At 46.8% G+C, this 17,880-nt stretch overlaps 1 long non-coding RNA gene across 3 annotated transcripts in view; it reads right to left on the bottom strand.

Annotated features, from left to right (window-relative positions):
• LOC308576353 overlaps positions 1-17,880 on the bottom strand; it is a 57,297-nt gene continuing 39,417 nt past the window's right edge. For all 3 annotated transcript variants that reach the window (XR_014003181.1, XR_014003182.1, XR_014003183.1), the window contains exon 4: positions 1-301. This is a non-coding gene — a long non-coding RNA (uncharacterized lncRNA). The remainder of the gene's footprint in view (positions 302-17,880) is intronic.

Below are 17,880 nucleotides of genomic sequence, written 5' to 3'. Positions count from 1 at the left end.
GTCATTTGAGTTGCATTTATTATTCATATAAAAATAATTTGGTACATTCCCCCCTTTTAAACCACACACCCCACCGACAACGAAGGCAAGGTCTACAAAAATAATGACACTCATAAGCCTCTTTGCTTCAATAGCGCTGCATTTTTGAAGTCGTCATAGTCCTGGTCCAATTAAAAAGGACAAAAAGAAACAGGCTTGGCCATCATGAAGCACATGCAAGGCCATCACAGGAATCGTTTTCAGCAGTTGTGCTGCAAGAATCTGCTGCAGAATCGCTTTTGTCGTTCTATACTGCATCCACCTGAGGGAGACAATGAGGAAGGGGGGGAGGCAAGAGAAAGAGATTTAAAAACAAATTTATGTAACAGACTGTTCATTTCGGTTTGGTGCCCCTGCCACCAAATTCAAAGCCATCTCTAGGCCATACCACTTTTGTTTCAAATAACAACACTGAGGGAGGTTAAGCCCTTACACCGCTTGTGTGTGTATCATGCTGGATGCAGCCAGTGGACCATTTATCGAAAAGGGTTGGGAACTTCCAGGACTCTCAGTTTGGCACTTGTGACACGTCCAAGCCCCCCACACCCTTTCCCCAGGCCACTAGTCTTGCTTCAAACTCTCCTTCAAAGTTTTCCCCTGTTCATTCATCTTCCTTCAAAGTTTTTGCCTGTGAACTCTGATAATGCAACTTGCTAGTCTGGATGGGAGGACAGAGAGGGATGTGTGAGTGAGTTTAGAAACTACCGTACCAAGGTAACATTTCCGTGAGAACTTAGGGAGAGCCTGCTGGCTATCAGGCCAATGGCCCATTTAGTCCAGCATCCTGTTCTCACAATGGTCAACGAGATGTCTGTGGGAAACCTGCAAACAGGATTTGAGCACCAGAGCCCTCTCCCCTTCTATGGCTTCCCAAGAACTGGTATTCAAGAATCCATGGCAAGAATCAATTTTAGAATTTCTCCAAGTTAATATGGAATCCCAGGGGGGTAGGATGCAGACGAGAACATACATATTGGAACAACGAAGTTAGATGAATGGGTGAAACCATTTCAGTCCTTGTATGAAGGCCTCCAGGCTTGAATCATAAGTATCTGGCAGGCCACAAATGATCCAGATGGTACTTTGATCCCATCTAGACTTTCCACAATTGCACACCTGTATCCCACACTAAAATCCTAGTCCAGCTGTAAACATCTACTATTGATATTTTTATCTGGAGGAAAGCAGAATGGCAAAGACTGACCTATGTCTTTGCCATCCTGGTGTCCTCCAGATGGTTTTAGACCACAACTCCCATCAGCCCAGCCAGCACGGCTTTAGGATGCAGGGTCTTATGGGAGCTGAAGTCCAAAACATCTGGAGGATGCTGAGATGGCAAAGGGTATGGTCGGCAGTGACAGAACTGTGTCCACTCAGGAGCAAATGCATTTGCACCTAACTAGCCACATCCTAGCCTTATTTATTACTTTTTTCAAATTAAATGACATTATTTTCTTATTTAAAAAACAAACAGGGGAGAACACACACACACACACACACACACACACACGTCCCATGCCTCCCTTATAAAATTGCCAAGGTTTTTACCGAAAGGCACACGGAGTTGGAAGCAGGTGGTACAAACCAGTCAAGATCCCCAAAGCAGAAGCATGTGGTCAGATTAAAAGGCTCAATCCCCCCACCCAGCCTTTGATGGAGGGCAAATCCGAATAATTATAATGAAGGGGCTTATTTCTCAGACTCTTTCTGGCTGCAGTCATTGGAACGAGCAACGCTTAATAATTCCCTTTCATGGACAACCTGCATATAATTGTGATGTCTTGTTTCTCTATCAGCTGGTGATGAGCCTGTCTTTACGGGGAGGGAAGTGCCTGCAAAGTGGGGTGGCCACCAAGATACTGTTGGGCTAAAACTGCCTCTGTTCCTTTCCCACAGACAAAGCTGGTTGGGGCTGGAGGGTGTAAGGAGTTCAACAGCAGCTGGAGGACCATAGATTCTCCACCTCTGCAGGTTTGCAAAGGCACAGCAGGAAAGGAAGTGTCCACAGAGGGATGTTCCTGTTGGTTGAGGTCATATTCTGCCCCCACTACGTGGCAACGCTTTCCTTCCCAGGAGTTAAGGAGATGCTACTGATACAGGAAGAGTACACCAGGGTTCCTCAAGGTTTCTAAACTTGCCTTTGGTTTCCAGGACAAAGAGCAGGTTTTGCCCACTGTCAGTTCTCCCAGATTGCAGTCTTGGTCCCTCACTACTGAATGGGGAGCCATCAACCACTGGGCAAAATCCTACCTTCATCAGAACAGGACATATGAATTGAAATCCTTCTTCACACAGCATATAATTTAAACTATGGAACTTGCTCCCACGGGAAGCAGTGGTGGCCATCAACTTGGCTGTCTTTAAAAGAGGATTAGACAAATTCATGCAGAAGAAGGGTGTCAGTGGCTGCTAGCCCTCTCGACCTAACCGACTTCACAGGATTGTTGTGAGGTTAAAATGGAGAAGGGGAAGAACTGTATAGGCCACCTTGAGCTCTTTGGGGAAAGGGTGGGGGTATGTGTATTAATTAATTAAATGCTTGATGAACATAGTTCTGACTATTTTTCATGCGTGCCTGTCTAGACACTTTAGATTAATGTGGACTTAAGAACAGAGGTAGGGGTGGCAAATCCATCCATTCCAGTTTCTCATTTTTGCAATCCCTTTCACCAACATTTCCATATTGGTCTGCAAATGTTTGCTTTCTTAAAAAGTCACCACCAAAATTCATCAGCAGTGGAGATTCCTCCTAATATACACACAGAAGTGCAAAACAATTCCCCCAAATATAATGCATCTTTGTACGTTACAACAGGAGCAACTGAAGAGCAGGTAAACCCTTGAACCATCTTCCTGGTTGGCTTTTGCTGCTACTCTCCCTGAATTGGAAGGGACTTCAAGGGTCCTCTAGTCCAGCGGTTCTCAACCTGTGGGTCCCCAGATGTTGTTGGACTACAACTCCCATCATCCCTGAGCTCTGGCCTTGCTAGCTGGGGTGATGGGAGTTGTAGTTCAACAACATCTGGGGACCCACAGGTTGAGAAAGGCTGCTCTAGTCCAAGCCCCTGCAGATGCAGGAACCACAACTAACAAATCCCTGATAAAAGGCCACCCAACCTCTGTTGTAAAACCTCCAATTCCACTGAAAGGAGAGGTGCCAGACAATCCCTGGAAGACCCACCCAACACCGATTTACAGCAGCTGGCCTTGACACTGGACTTCTGGGTTGTTTGGGGAGATGAGAAGGGGGAGATGGGTTAATGTGAATGGTCTGGGGGTTGATCCTTAGATATTATGTTTCTCTGCTGGTAAGTAGGTGGGAGCATTGCTGTGTTTATTGTTGCTAATATTTTCTATTACTTTTTTGGGAGGGGGCTGGTATTTTGTTTCTGTTTTCCGAATACGTTGCATGCAATATGATACTTCTCTTTTTATTGTTTTAGATCTTATGCACTGTAAATCACTTGGAGACCCTTGCGTGACAATAAACAAATAAGTTTAGTTAATAAACAAAACAACAAATTACCGTACTTGGGATGGAGGGCTTCGTTGCAAAATTCATAGAAGTGCGAATTTGGGTGGGGGGTGGCTGCATTTCTGGTTTTTATGCATTCGTTCAGAAAGTGCAAATTTTGTAGGATTGCCTTTGAATGTAAACTGAACTTAGTTTCTCCTCCCACCCCTGAGCAGAAGAGGGAGTCCCAAAGGGTGGAAGGAGGCAGGAGGAGCCCCAGCTGAAATCTTGCCCTTCTGGTTGCGGAAGAAAATCCATGATGTTCAACTGATCAGTCAAATGCCTATAATTCTTCATTCCAGTGTATCGTGTGGTATTAAATGCTAGGAATTGGGTGCATGGCGTCAAAATGAAAAAAGGAAACAATTCCCCAATCCTTTAAAACCCCAGCCTTTGCCAGGCGTTATCTGGAGAGGTGGCGAATCAGGCTGAGGAGGAGTGGATAGGGAGAAGGTCCCCACTGGCAACATTGCCATTTATACAACCAAGGTCTCAATGAGGCTTTCATAATAAACAGGCCTTGGTGAAAACAGCCCCAAGTGCTCGCAAGGGCTGCCATTATATTATCTCCTGCAGTTTGTACACAGTGGTCATTACAGATTCATTTGCTTTCCCAAGGCGGCAGGCGCAGAAGTCTCCCTCTCTTTGTCCCTTCTCCATTTTCTCCCCACCTCGCAAGCCCTCCGTGCTAACCAACTCCCTCTCTCTCTCTCTCTCTCTCTCTCTCTCACTCTCCCTTATTTATTTTTATATTAGCATCTTATTTACAGTTTGACAGAGTTAACAGTATCCCTTGCAAACCATTCTGTTGGCTTTAATCGGGGGAATAATAGGCGCTGTCTGGAGATGAATAGAGTTTAGGGGGCCAATTGTTCCGCAAAATGGAAGCAGTGGGGGTAATTTATTTATGTGGGCACATGTCGGGAGGAGAATAGGCCGGGGGGATCAGTATGCAGGCGAGGATACGGACGGAATTGAGGGGGGGAGGGGGGGAAAACCCAGAAAACCCTGAGCAGAACAGCCAACAATCCACTCTTCACCCCTCCTCACCCACCCTTGAGAACCAAAGGCCTCCGGTGGCCATGAACTTGAGGGGAATCTAAATGTCCCATTCCCAGGCCCTCTGTACTTCTTGGGGCCACGATCAGTCCCGCCTGTGGGGATGTAGGCCTCAGGCTCCAGATGGGCCCACTGAAGGCCGTCCCCACCTCCCCGCATAGTGATAGACAACATGACATGTCCCTTAGCAACCGTACAGTAGCCAGGGCGCAGCAGGGGTCTGGGAAGAGAGGCAGAGCCCTCACGAAAATACAGGAGGGACCCAGACAATGGCGCAAACCCCTGTCATAAATTACACGGCAGCTACAACAGCCGAGCCATCTCCTCCAACATCTTGGGCAAAGATGTTCTGGCCATTCATGCACTAGTGGCATGGGTGCTTTTTACAGGAGAGCCTCAACGCTCTTTCCTCTTCTCTTTCTCTCCCCTTCTCTTGTAATGCTAAAACCCAACGGGGACATCCAAATGAAGCTGGACGTGGGAAGGTTCAGGACCAAAAAACCAGGAAGAGCTTCTACAGTTAATCTGTGGGATTCAGTGACACAGGACGTAGTTGTAAAGCAACTCAAGACAGCTTTACAAGGGGATTAGACAAATGGGTGGAGGGTGATTCTGCCAAGGGTTCTTTAGCTGTGATTCCTGCATTGCAGGGGGTTCGGCTAGATGACCCTTTGGATTCCTTCCAACTCTACAATTCTGAGTTTATCTACAAGGCTATCCATGGCTACTAGCCATGATGGCTGTGCACTACCTCCATGGCTACCTCCTGAGACAAGTTGTTGAGAATCACAAGTGGAGAGGGCGCTGCTGTTGCAATCAGGTCCTGCCTATGGACTTGCCATGGACATCTGGTTGGCCAGTGTGGGAAGCTGGGTGCTGGACTAGATGAGTCTTTGGGCCAGTAGCCAGGTCTTCCTATGTTCTTATTTCCCAGCCCCACGAGGACTTACAGAATGATGTAACATCGATTTGGTGGGCAGCGGAAGCCATGACACTTACACCACTTTGAAATCATCCCAAATATGCAATGCGGATGCAGCGTTCCAAATCTTAGGGCTTATCCACACTTCCTCTTCTCCTGCTGCTTCCCCCCCAGGGAAAACCGCTCTTTAACACACAGTTGGAACAAACAGCAATTCACCTTTCCCCTCCATTGTCAGTTGTTCCGATCTATTGCTAAAGAGCAGGTTTTCCCTTGGAAAGGAAGGGGGCAAGAGGAAAACTGCTTGGACCCATGCTTCCTTGGCAACGCACAAGCAGAAGTGTAGATGAGCCCTTAGATGTGCTGTTTCAGTGGACACACAACTTTCCCATAACATCACCAAGCTGGATCTGCTCTAACAGAATGGAGCCAAAATCTTTTGCGTTACTTTTATGCCACATGCAATGGGACTTGTTCTGAAGGGGAGGGGGCCATAACTTTAGTGACCTAGTGTATGCTTCTCTTACAATTCCTAGCATCTCTTCAGCTCGCAGTGCTTGATTCAGTACAAGGCCCCGTGAACATATGCAGGGGTAGGGAAAGACAGTGAAAATTTGAAGTGGTAGACTAGGCTGGCACCTTTGCAAGCCGAGGTGCCATTTCCCCCGTACAAAATCCCTGCAAGTAGAGTACTAGCACACCAGGGAGAGAGAACCTAGCCTGCTTCGTGCTGAGCAGGTTTTCCTCTTACAGGAACACTGAAAACTATGCTCTTTCATACGTCAGTATGTGTAGACCAGGTCAAAGGCATCATCGCATGTCAGAACCCATAGTTCAGTGGGAAGTCCCAGGCTGTATCTCTGAAGTCTCCTGTCAGGGCCAGCCCAGGAAATTTTCCTGCTAGAGGCAAAGCAAAAAATGCTAGGCTGGGGCACCTCCATAAAGGAAGAATAGGCCGACAAGCGTAAGAGGCAGATCTGCTGCTCTCCCAACTGTGTGGAGCATGCTGTTCTGAGGAGAGCCAGTGTGGTGTAGTGGTTAAGAGCAGTGGACTCGTAATCTGGTGAACCAGGTTCGATTCCCCAGTCCTCCATATGCAGCTGCTGAGTGACCTTGGGCTAGTCACACTTCTTTGAAGTCTCTCAGCCCCACTCACCTCACAGAGTGTTTGTTGTGGGGGAGGAAGGGAAAGGAGATTGTTAGCTGCTTTGAGACTCCTTAGGGTAGTGATAAAGCGGGATATAAAATCCAAACTCTTCTTCTTCTTCTGAGGCCACTGCCTCACGAGTGGTCCGGCCCTGTCTCCAGTTAAAGTGACTGGGCAAGAGTTCTCTCTCTCTCTCTCTCTCTCTCTCTCTCTCTCTCTCTCTCTCTCTCTCTCTCTCTCTCTGCCTCAAAGCAGCTGCCAACTGCCTGACTCAGAACATGTCAGCTTCATGGATCAGTCCACAGAGCACATGGTGAAGGCTTTCCAAGGTTCAATCCCCAGTGGATCAAGTTGGATGGTGGCTCTTTTTAAGAGTTCGGCCAGGCCTGCTATCAGCGAGGGGAAGCAATGCTAAACTAGCCAGTGGAGTTTAGGAGCTTCATCAGTCATCCAGTGTAAAGAGAGGGGTGGAATATGAGCCTTAGGGTCATTATGCTGTAGCAACAAATATTAAGAGACACGCTTGGAACTGTCCAGCTTGCAAAGCCTCTCTGCAGTCTCCCAGAAGCCAAATAAATCTATGCAAAATAACAGAAAATAAAATTCACTCTCATAACGGCATTCTGCACACAGTTTGGCTCTCCGCCATGCAATATTTGGATCCTTCTTTGAGGACAAAATGCACACATATATTCACAGATATCTAGCATAAGGTTCTTTTTAAAATAGGGTTAAGGACATAAGAAGAGCCTGCTGGATCAGGCCAATGGCCCATCTAGTCCAGCATCCTGTTCTCACAGTGGCTGCCCAGATGCCTGTGGCTGCCCTCTGCCCTCCTGCAGTTTCCAGCAAATGGGATTCGGAAGCACTGCCTCCTCTAACTGCAAAGTCAGAGCATAGCCTTCTTTTAAAGCTATCCAGTTTGCTGGCCATCACTCCCTCAAGTGGCTGAGAGTTCCATAGTTCAGCTAAGTCCCGTGTGAAGAAGATGAATCTGCATTCAACTTGCTGGTGCCTTCCAGGTGTGCTGGACTACAGTTCCCATCATCCCCAGGTAAACGACTGCAGAACCATATAAATGATTAGACTGGACCATGGCAGAACCCACAGAGGCACATTGTGGCTCCAACTCCATAAGCTACATGAGGTCAAGAAAAGCAGTTGGCTGTTCTTGGGGAGGAAAATACGAGCACAGCCAAGTTGTAGGAAAGGGAAATAAAATTCCACAGCCTCCCAGGAATACAATGATGCTCTATTCCATAGATCTCAGAGGCTAATCCTCTTCCTTATTAATTGGCATTTGGGCTAAGCTGATTTAAACCTCTTCACCCTGTTGGGAGACGTCCCCCCCCCGGCAAGAGTTTTCTTTCTTCACTCTCTCTCTCTCTGGCCCAAAAAACAACGCTGTCATCACCACGACACACAATGGCATCTTTGTATGAGGAGATGGGGGGAGAAGGAATACTGAACCAACTCTGGAACAATTAAGAGTTTTGTGAATTAAGCAGGTCGTTGGCAATGGAACTGCTTTGGTGGGGCTTCGTTAATCAATGTGCCGTCTACACCGCAGCCCGGTCCTTTCACAATTCCCCACCCCCCACCCCAGCCCCGCAATTCCCTTCACCCAGCAACCCTTTGGCCTCCACTCAGCTAACTAACCTTTTGCTCAGGTCAGCCTTTGACAAGCCTACCAGCACCACAGAGGGGGGAAAATACCTCTTGTTGGGAAGGGGGTCTGAGCGTGAGCACACACAGGGGGCTTGCTGAGGGAGTGAAGAAGAATACAGAAAGCAGGACTCACTTCATCGACTCTGCTATGGTAGGCCAACCCCATCAGGGTTGCCTCTGTGGGACAGATGGGAAGCAGAGGGGTCCTTCCATCAGCTTTCTGAAAGCCCAGCTCCATCAGGCACTTCCTAGACCAGCTGGTCATTTCTGGAACAGCCGTTTAGAAATGGATGCCCAAGTTGTGATTCTGATCTTCCTCTTCCCTCCTTGTCCCTTTTCCCTTGTGTGTCATGTCTTTTAATTGTAGGGATGGTCTTGTTTTGTTCGTATGTAAACAGCTGTGGGAGCCTTTTTGGCTGAAGAGTGAGCTGCAAATGCTCCGACTAAAATAAATATCTCTCTTGTGTGAAGGTGCTATGGACACAAATGGACCCAGATGTCTCCTGAAGCTGCTCCAGAAGGTCCCATCAGAGGTCCTTCTTTCCTGCTCATGCCCTGCACTGACTGGCAGCAGCTCTCCGTGGTTTCAGGCAGGAACCTCTCACAGCCCTACCTGGAGATGCCAGGGACTGAATTTGGGGGCTACTGCATTCAAGGCAGATGCTCTGCCACTGAGCTAAGCCTCCCCCCACCCTCCCTGTTTCAGAACATTTGGAAGGGCATAGTTATTTTATTTGATAAAGAGAAATAGATTTTAAAAAATAAAGAACAAATTGATAGCCTTCCTTCTCTCCCTCCCTCTCCCCCCCCTCTCTCTCTCTCTCTGTGTGTGTGTGTGTTAGGGATGGGCAAATCTGTCACTGCTGGTTTCTTTCAGTTCCCCATTTTGCCATTCTTAAATTCAGTTCTCAGTTCCACATCTGCTTGATATATATGTGTGTGTGCCGCCATCCTGGCTGGTGGGGGCTTATTTTGAATAGATTTGCATAGGACTGGCAATTCAAGTCTGAGTAAGCTATAATGAAAAGTGAAGCAGGTGATCTTTATTCCAGATTAGTTAATCCAGAATTCTTCTGCTCCTGGCTCGTGGCCCTCAACTAGATAATCCTGGAGAGAATGAACCCCTCAAGAGAAAAAGGGTTGCCTAGCCCTGCTCCAGAAGATGCCACCATGGCCAACACAGTCTTCTGAGGAAAAGGGCATCACACCAGCACAGCTGAAGCAGTAAATAGCTTCCAGCCTAGATAATGTTTAGATTAAGGTCTCAGCTGCAACATTTCCCATTCACCTGTAGTAATGGAGGAAGGCCTTCTAACAGCAAACACACTGAGTGCTGGTGTGGTATAGTGGTTAGTGTGTCAGACCAGGCCTGAGAGACTAGGGTTCAAATCCCCACTCAGCCATGGAGCTCACTAAGTGACCTTGGGCCAGTCACCCCCTCTTAGCCTAACCTACCTCACAGGGTTGTTGTGGGGGTTAATTTAGGAGGGGGAGCACCATGTATGTCACCTTGATCTTGGAGAAAATGGAGGGATATGAAATGCATTAAATAAAATAGCATGTGAATAACTGAGAGATCTGACTTTCACTAATGTGTCTAATGCTATAAAACCTGATGCAACAATGCTTCTTCCATGGTCTCTTTTGCTCTGCAGCTTGCTGTTTCATGAGTCAAGCTGTGAATGTGAAAAGGATCTAGGAGTCTTGGTTGACCACAAACTTGACATGAGCCAACAGTGTGACGCAGCAGCTAAAAAAGCCAATGCAATTCTGGGCTGCATCAATAGGAGCATCTAGATCAAGGGAAGTAATAGTGCCACTGTATTCTGCTCTGGTCAGACCTCACCTGGAGTACTGTGTCCAGTTCTGGGCACCACAATTCAAGAAGGACACTGACAAACTGGAACGTGTCCAGAGGAGGACAACCAAAATGGTCAAAGGCCTGGAAACGATGCCTTATGAGGAATGGCTAAGGGAGCTGGGCATGTTTAGCCTGGAGAAGAGGAGGTTAAGGGGTGATATGATAGCCATGTTCAAATATATAAAAGGATGTCACATAGAGGAGGGAGAAAGGTTGTTTTCTGCTGCTCCAGAGAAGCGGACACGGAGCAATGGATCCAAACTACAAGAAAGAAGATTCCACCTAAACATTAGGAAGAACTTCCTGACAGTAAGAGCTGTTCGACAGTGGAATTTGCTGCCAAGGAGTGTGGTGGAGTCTCCTTCTTTGGAGGTCTTTAAGCAGAGGCTTGACAACCATATGTCAGGAGTGCTCTGATGGTGTTTCCTGCTTGGCAGGGGGTTGGACTCGATGGCCCTTGTGGTCTCTTCCAACTCTATGATTCTATGATTCTATGAATTCTGTCTCCCTCAGAGAGACCCTGAGTGCTCCCGTGGTCCATCAGTCAGACTCGCATTAGTGTGTGGAAAAAATCAACTAATGACAGAAGTTTTCGTTAACGACAGACATTTAGGTAATGACTGAAGTTAAGAGTCAGGCAACTCTTCTAGGGTAGCTTTGTAAGTGGCTGGTTCTTGCCTTTACTGTACTAGTCACAAGAGTTGAATGGAACCACCAGTTTACAGATGCTGGGAAGAAAGAAGAGGAAGTCATGTTCATGACTTGTTTGTGGGCTTCCCAGATGGATCTGGCTGGCCACTGCCAGAACCAGAATGGCTGCAGAGATGCATCACTGACCTGATTCAACAGGACAGTTCTCAGGTGAATTGCTGAATTTGGAAGCTTATGGACATCCTAGGCTGGCTTGTTTCTTCACTTGATCTCAAGGAGTGATAGCTTCCCTGAAGTCCTAAACTTTTCAAAATTTTGCTGTTGTTTGGCTTTATGGTGGTCCATTGGTTTGTCATTGTCAGATTATATAGGTCGGGGGGGGGGGGAGAGAGAAAAAGAATAGAAGAGCTCTGGAGATAGTCAACCTCACCACCCAAAAGTCTTTCACATCAACCACATGATACATGGTGCTACTGTGTCATTAAAACTAGGAACAACATGCTGAGAAGGATGAAGACATAATTCCCTAAATAATTATGTAGGAAAATGAATTTTAGGAGGCACAACATCTCATTCTTGGAGCACTATGACAATGATGATAAGATGTGCTAATAATAATAATAATAATAATAATAATAATAATAATAATGCATTTAAATAACTCAGAACAGACGCACTGAAATCAAGGACCATAACTACCTTAAGCCCATCCATTTTAGTCGGTCTGTTCTGAGTGGGACTTAGTTGCATAAGACCCAAAACTTTTTCAAGGGAGAAGAAATGTTACCACACCCATCACTAGAAATTTCATAGGCATTGCTTTTCAACCATTCCCCCTGTGTGAGTTAGGGGTGAAGGAGAGAGCACATGCCCTCTTCTACTCAGAAACTAATTATTGTTTTTTGTCTGTAGGAAGACTCCATTATACCCCATAACAAAATACTGTTTTTCAGAAACACCTGGGGGGAAACCAGGGCTCATTGGTAGAACATCTACTTTGCCCGCAGAAGGTCCCAGATTCAATCCCTAGCACCTCCAGGCAGGTCCAAAGAGAGCCACTGCCAGTCAGTGTCAAGTTGTACTGAGGGATATGGACCAAAGGTCCATGAGGCAACTTCAAACGCTCCTCTGGTGAGCAACAACTGAGCACTACTTCCCCTAGAACTACTCTGCTTTTGAAAGAGGTGCAACGTACAACATCAAAAAAGAATATATATATATATATATATATATATATATATATATATATATATATATGTAGCAAATAGACAAGAATGCTCAGGCTAGTAGCTTGTGTCACTTTGCCTGGTAATCACACAATCGGATGTGCCTGTGTCATTTTGTGAAACCGTCCAGCCACAACAACCCACACCAAAATAATCTTCTTTTTAAAAGCAGATTGAGTTGGTGCATGTAGTGTTGCTCATATGTGGGCCCACACTGGACAATTCATGAGGTAAGTTCTGAACTGTGCAAATCCACCAAAATCTGAGACACATCACAAGTCATGTTGCTCAAGACCTGTGTGAGGGATCCGCCATTTTATAGATGCCAGCTACCTAAAATGGTGGTTCGTTCGCTCTCTTTCTCTCTTTCTTTCCCTTTCTTTCTTTCTCTCACACACAGTTTGTTGTCTCTCACCTCACACCCTCAGAAGGAACCAAAAGGAAGGGGGAAAGAGCTCAGGAGGAGATGAAGGATTGCAGGAAGTGGTTGGGGGAGACAGTAACAAATGCTAGGATACACACTGATCCTGACAGGCCTCTCTGTCTTCCACAAAGAGGCAGGGGGGAACTGGTTGTGTGTTAAATTCTTCACTGTTTGGGGGGGGGGGAAGCAAGCGAAGGGGGGTAACTGAAATCTTCCCTTTTGTCTTTGCTGAAATCCCTCTCCCCAGATCGCCCGCTTTGACTTTTCCCACAGAGGTAGCCAACAAACCGGGAATGCAAATGATGTTCATTATGCAAATGCATGCAAATCAGGTTTAACTATTAAAAGAAAAGGAGAAGAGATGGGCTTGGAATGCCTAATGAGAGGGGGGGTTAATGCCTTTGCTCTCCACCATGATCGTGGTGAAAGGAGCTTGTGTCTGCCTTTGGCGTGAGTTCTGCTGCTGCTGCTCTTGTGATGAATTATCTAATCCCCCCCAAATCCTGAGCAAACCATTCCCACCACCGCTTGCCTCTCACAAGGTACCCTCCCTTCCTCCTGCCACTCCCAATCTGGAACAGACTGGTCATTAGGAAGGCGCACCAGGCAGGCGGTAGCGCTTCTTTCTCTACCCCCCTCCCCACCGCAGTCTGCTTTGCCAAGGGAGACTCATGCGCAAGCGCATAGGTGGAACATGATAACGGACCCGGGCAGTGGCAAGGAAAACAAAATGATGGCCTGGGATTGGCTAGTTCTGTAATTAAAATGCGTCTGCAGAGAGAAAGAGAGAGAGAGAGAGACAAAGCAAAATTAAGCCTCGAATTCAAATGGTAGCCACAACCAAAAGAAGACAGGACGGCTTGGCGGTCAAACATTGACCGCGTCAGTTTAACCGTGAAAATCTGCACACAAACCAAACAATCGTGATGGGAGGCCTAATTGGTCCTGTCTAAACTAGGCTAGAGTCTCAGGGCCTCCAACATCTCTGCAGATGGAAATCAGGATCTGTTTGGAACACTCCAGTGTTCAGACCAGATTCCTTCCATCCTCGACGCCCCCAATTCTTTCTGTGCCTCCCTGCCTGATTTCATGGGTTCTGCAGTTGCTTGCCCGCCATTGATTTAAAACCCAAGATGCCAATGGTCCTCAAAAAAGCAGCCAAACGACTGTCACATGGAAGATGGAGAAAACTTGTTTTCAGAACCTGAAACCGATGGATTCCAGTGATAAAAAAGAGGCTCTGACTACGTTTCCGAGCACAATTCAAAGTGCTGGTGTTGACCTTTAAAGCCCTAAACGGCTTCGGCCCAGTATACCTGAAGGAGCGTCTCCACCCCCATCGTTCTGCCCGGACACTGAGGTCCAGCGCCGAGGGCCTTCTGGCGGTTCCCTCATTACGAGAAGCGAAGCTACAGGGAACCAGGCAGAGGGCCTTTTCGGTGGTGGCGCCCGCCCTGTGGAATGCCCTCCCATTGGATGTCAAGGTGATGGACAACTACCTGACATTCAGAAGACATCTTAAGGCGGCCCTATTCAGGGAAGCTTTTAATGTATGATATTTTAGTGTTTTTTGGTTTCTGTGGAAGCCGCCCAGAGTGGCTGGGGAAACCCAGCCAGATGGGCGGGGTACAAATAATAAATTATTATTATTATTATTATTATTATTATTATTATTATTATTATTATTATTATTATTATATTAGGAAGAACTTTCTGAGGGCAAGAGCTGTTTGACAGTGGAATGGATGACCTCAGAAAGTGGGGGAGTCTCCTTCACTGGAGGTTTTTCAGCAGAGGTTGGATGGACATCTGTCAGGGCTTCCTTAGCTGTGATTCTTTAACTGTGCAGGGGCGGGTTGGGATCCCTTTCCAACTCTACAATTCTATGATTCTACATAGAGCAACACTATTTTGTTACTGTACTTCTCCTACATTTTTTTTCCTCCTCTTCGGGATCTGAGCCTGACAATCTTTTCGGAAGCAATATGATTTTTCTTTGGAATGATGAAGGGTCTGGCACGACAACCTCTAGGCTAATTCACAAGGCATCAGGGATAAGGTGGACCAGGAACCTAGCCATCTCTTGAGGCGTCCTTGCTTTAGCCAACCTGCTTCCTCTTCCAGGTGTTTTGGACTACAACTCAACATCAGCACCAGGATCCAGCCTGACATGAACTGGTTGTTGCTGTAGATGAGAGGCATTGCCCATCCTCTCAGACACAAAAGGAATGCTTCTTGAGATGGCATTCAAGAATACAAATACAGTGGTACCTTGGGTTAAGTACTTAATTCGTTCCGGAGGTCCGTTCTTAACCTGAAACTGTTCTTAACCTGAAGCACCATTTTAGCTAATGGGGCCTCCTGCTGCTGCCGTGCCGCCGGAGCACGATTTCTGTTCTCATCCTGAAGCAAAGTTCTTAACCTGAGGTACTATTTCTGGGTTAGCGGAGTCTGTAACCTGAAGTGGATGTAACCTGAAGCATATGTAACCCGAGGTACCACTGTAGCTGCATTAAAAAACAACTCTAAAATCTGCTGCCCAGTTCTCTGTGGCCACCTTTTCATTTGATCAAAATCTTTTTAAACAGATTAGACAGTTTAGGGTGTGTTCACATGACAGCTTATTCCACACCCAGTGTGCTCCCACCACTGCTTTTCCCTTGGGGGCCCCTGGTTGGCCACTGTGAGAACAGAAGGCTGGATTAGACGGGCCCTTGGCTTGATCCAGCGGCCTCTTCTCATGGTCATATAGAGCACCCTGTTTATACCCTGCACATCTTGTGCAATTTCATCTTGGCTTTAGCCACCGCTCTTCATTTCAAGGCTGGCATCCACATTTGGTAGAGACAGGCAGCTGCCCAGGACCCATGGAGGGCTCAAGAGCCCGGCAGGATGAAGCCTTGGATGGAACGCCATCGCTAATCCGTTATCCCCGCCAGTCACCTGCTGGATTAAGGATTCCAGAAACGGCCTGAGCAGCACTGCCTGGATTAATGGTGCACTGGGTGGATTTAAAGACCGTGCAAGTGAATGAGTGATGTGCTCTTGCTGGGGAACTGGCGGCTGCTTCGCATTGCCACCTGGAGGGGATTTCAAGCCTCTTCCAATTGCGGGGATAGGGGGGGCAGAGTCTCTCATCCTCCTCACCAGGAGGACAAAAATAACTAATAACCCAGCCACAGTTCTTTACGTCAAATAAAGAATCCCCTTCAGTGGCGTAGCGTGGGTTGTCAGCACCCGGGGCAAGGCAAGTAATTTGCGCCCCCTAACCTGTGGATTTGCGCCCCCTAACCCGTGGATTTGCGCCCCCTAACCCTAACCCCCAGATGCTGCGCCCGGTGCGGCCGGCCCCCCCTGCACCCCCCACGCTATGCCACTGATCCCCTTGAACAGAGGGTAGGGTGGCAAACGTAGCCACAAATGTTTCTGCCCATAAGGAAAGGCAAGTATATTTTGTTCCCACTCCAGGATAATAAGAACGTAAGAAGAGCTTGCTGGATCAGGCCAATGCTCCATCTAGTCCAGCATCCTGTTCTCACAGGGGCCAACCAGATGCTCCACTGGGAAGCCAGCAAGCAGGCCCTGAACCCTCTCCCCGCCTGTGACTTCTAGCAGCTAGCGATGCTACTTCCAGCCATGGAGGCAGAGCACAACCATCAAGAGGAGTAGCTGTTGATAGCACACTCCTCCATGAATTTGTCTGTATTTCCCAAGGCCTTGATAATAATAATAAAAAAAATTAACAATTTATTATTTACACCCCACCCATCTGGCTGGGTTTCCCCAGCCACTGGGTGGCTTCCAACCGAATATTAAAAACAACACAGTGTCAGACATTAAAAACTTCCCTAAACAGTTGCCTTTTAAAAGTAAAATGGTTGTTTATTGCCTTGACATCTGCAGGGAGGGCATTCCACAGGGCAGGTGCCACTACTGAGAAGGCCCTCTGCCTGGTTCCCTGTAACCTCACTTCTTACAGCGAGGGAACCGCCAGAAGGCCTTCGGCGCTGGACCTCAGTGTCCGGGCTGGATGATGGGGGTGGAGACGCTCCTTTAGGTATTAACAAATTGACAAATGAGTGCCCTCATTCTTGCAGGTTCCCAAGCTCCCTCGCTCGTTCTCTCCCCACTTCTGCTCTTTACATCATTTCTCCAGCCTCTTTAGGGGCACTGAGATGAAATCTGCAAGAGCCATATATCAGAATGGTGACCATCACTGCCTCCCTGTGGGACGAGCTTTTGAGTTTAACAATAGCCCTTTGCTGCAGGTTTACCTGAAGTGCTTGAAATTACAGCTGGTTCTTCCAATGTCCATTTTGCACCCAGCTATTGATGATTTGAATGTGAGTCCTGCCATGACAAAGAGATGTTCAGCAGGAAATTGGCAAAGGCAACCACCACCAAGTGGAAATGGTCAGCTAGCATCTTTTCTTGGACCAGCCTTTGTCAGTGGGCAAAGCAAATTGCTTAAAAGCTGCTCCAAAATCCTACGACCAAAGGCTCATCTAGTCCAGCTTCCTAAGGGCAACAGTTGGTAGTATTACAAGGGGGGGGGGCTATGGCTGCTCCCATATTGTGGGGTTCCTTCTTTGTTATCCTTCTGTTGGCAGACCAGTGCCTTTTCATTCATGAAAGCCTTTGGAAACCAAGGGGCAAAAGATGCTGTCCCCTGGGCTGCTGCCAGGGCAAACTCTCTTTTAATTGCTTGTTCTAAATGTGTTTTGATTTTTTAACTGTTTTTTCCAACTAGTTTCATTTTATTAATTTGCATATTTGTTTGCTTGCTTGTTCATTTAATGTATTTATATCCCACCTTTCTCCCAAGTTGGGATTCCTACATTTAAAAACGTCATTATAAAATACAAACAAACATGTCACCCTTTTATTCTGGGGGTAGTAAGCACAGCCACTGCAGCTAAGAATCATTGGTAGCCTTATCCTCTAGGAATTTGTCTGAACCCCCTCTAAACTATTCCAAATTGGTGTCTCCCTCTACATCCAAAGGAAGCAAATTCCATAGTTTAACTATGTGCTGTGCTTAAAAAGTTCTTTGTTTTGTCTACCCCGAATCTCCCAATATTCAGTTTCATTGGGTGATCCTGCTGGATTACGATAATATGAGGAGGGATGAGAGAGAAAGTTAATTTGGTTCACATTTAAAGGCGAACCCACGTAATTCATGCTTTCCTAAATGATAAAGAGAACCAGAAAACAGCCATCCTTCGAAATTTGCACTTTTCTGAATTTTATATAGTGCAGTTCTCCAGTACAAAAACACACTTACTGGGGTAAGCTGTGCATAAAAATGCATATGTTGGTGTAAACAACACACATTATAACATATCATGCATTATATTGAGGGAAACGTC

This window comes from Podarcis bocagei (assembly GCF_964188305.1).
Source record: "Podarcis bocagei genome assembly, chromosome: 16".
In the NCBI taxonomy this organism is placed as follows: Eukaryota; Metazoa; Chordata; class Lepidosauria; order Squamata; family Lacertidae; genus Podarcis; species Podarcis bocagei.
Note: the sequence above shows the minus strand (reverse complement) of the source record. Positions and strands in the feature narration are given on the sequence as shown.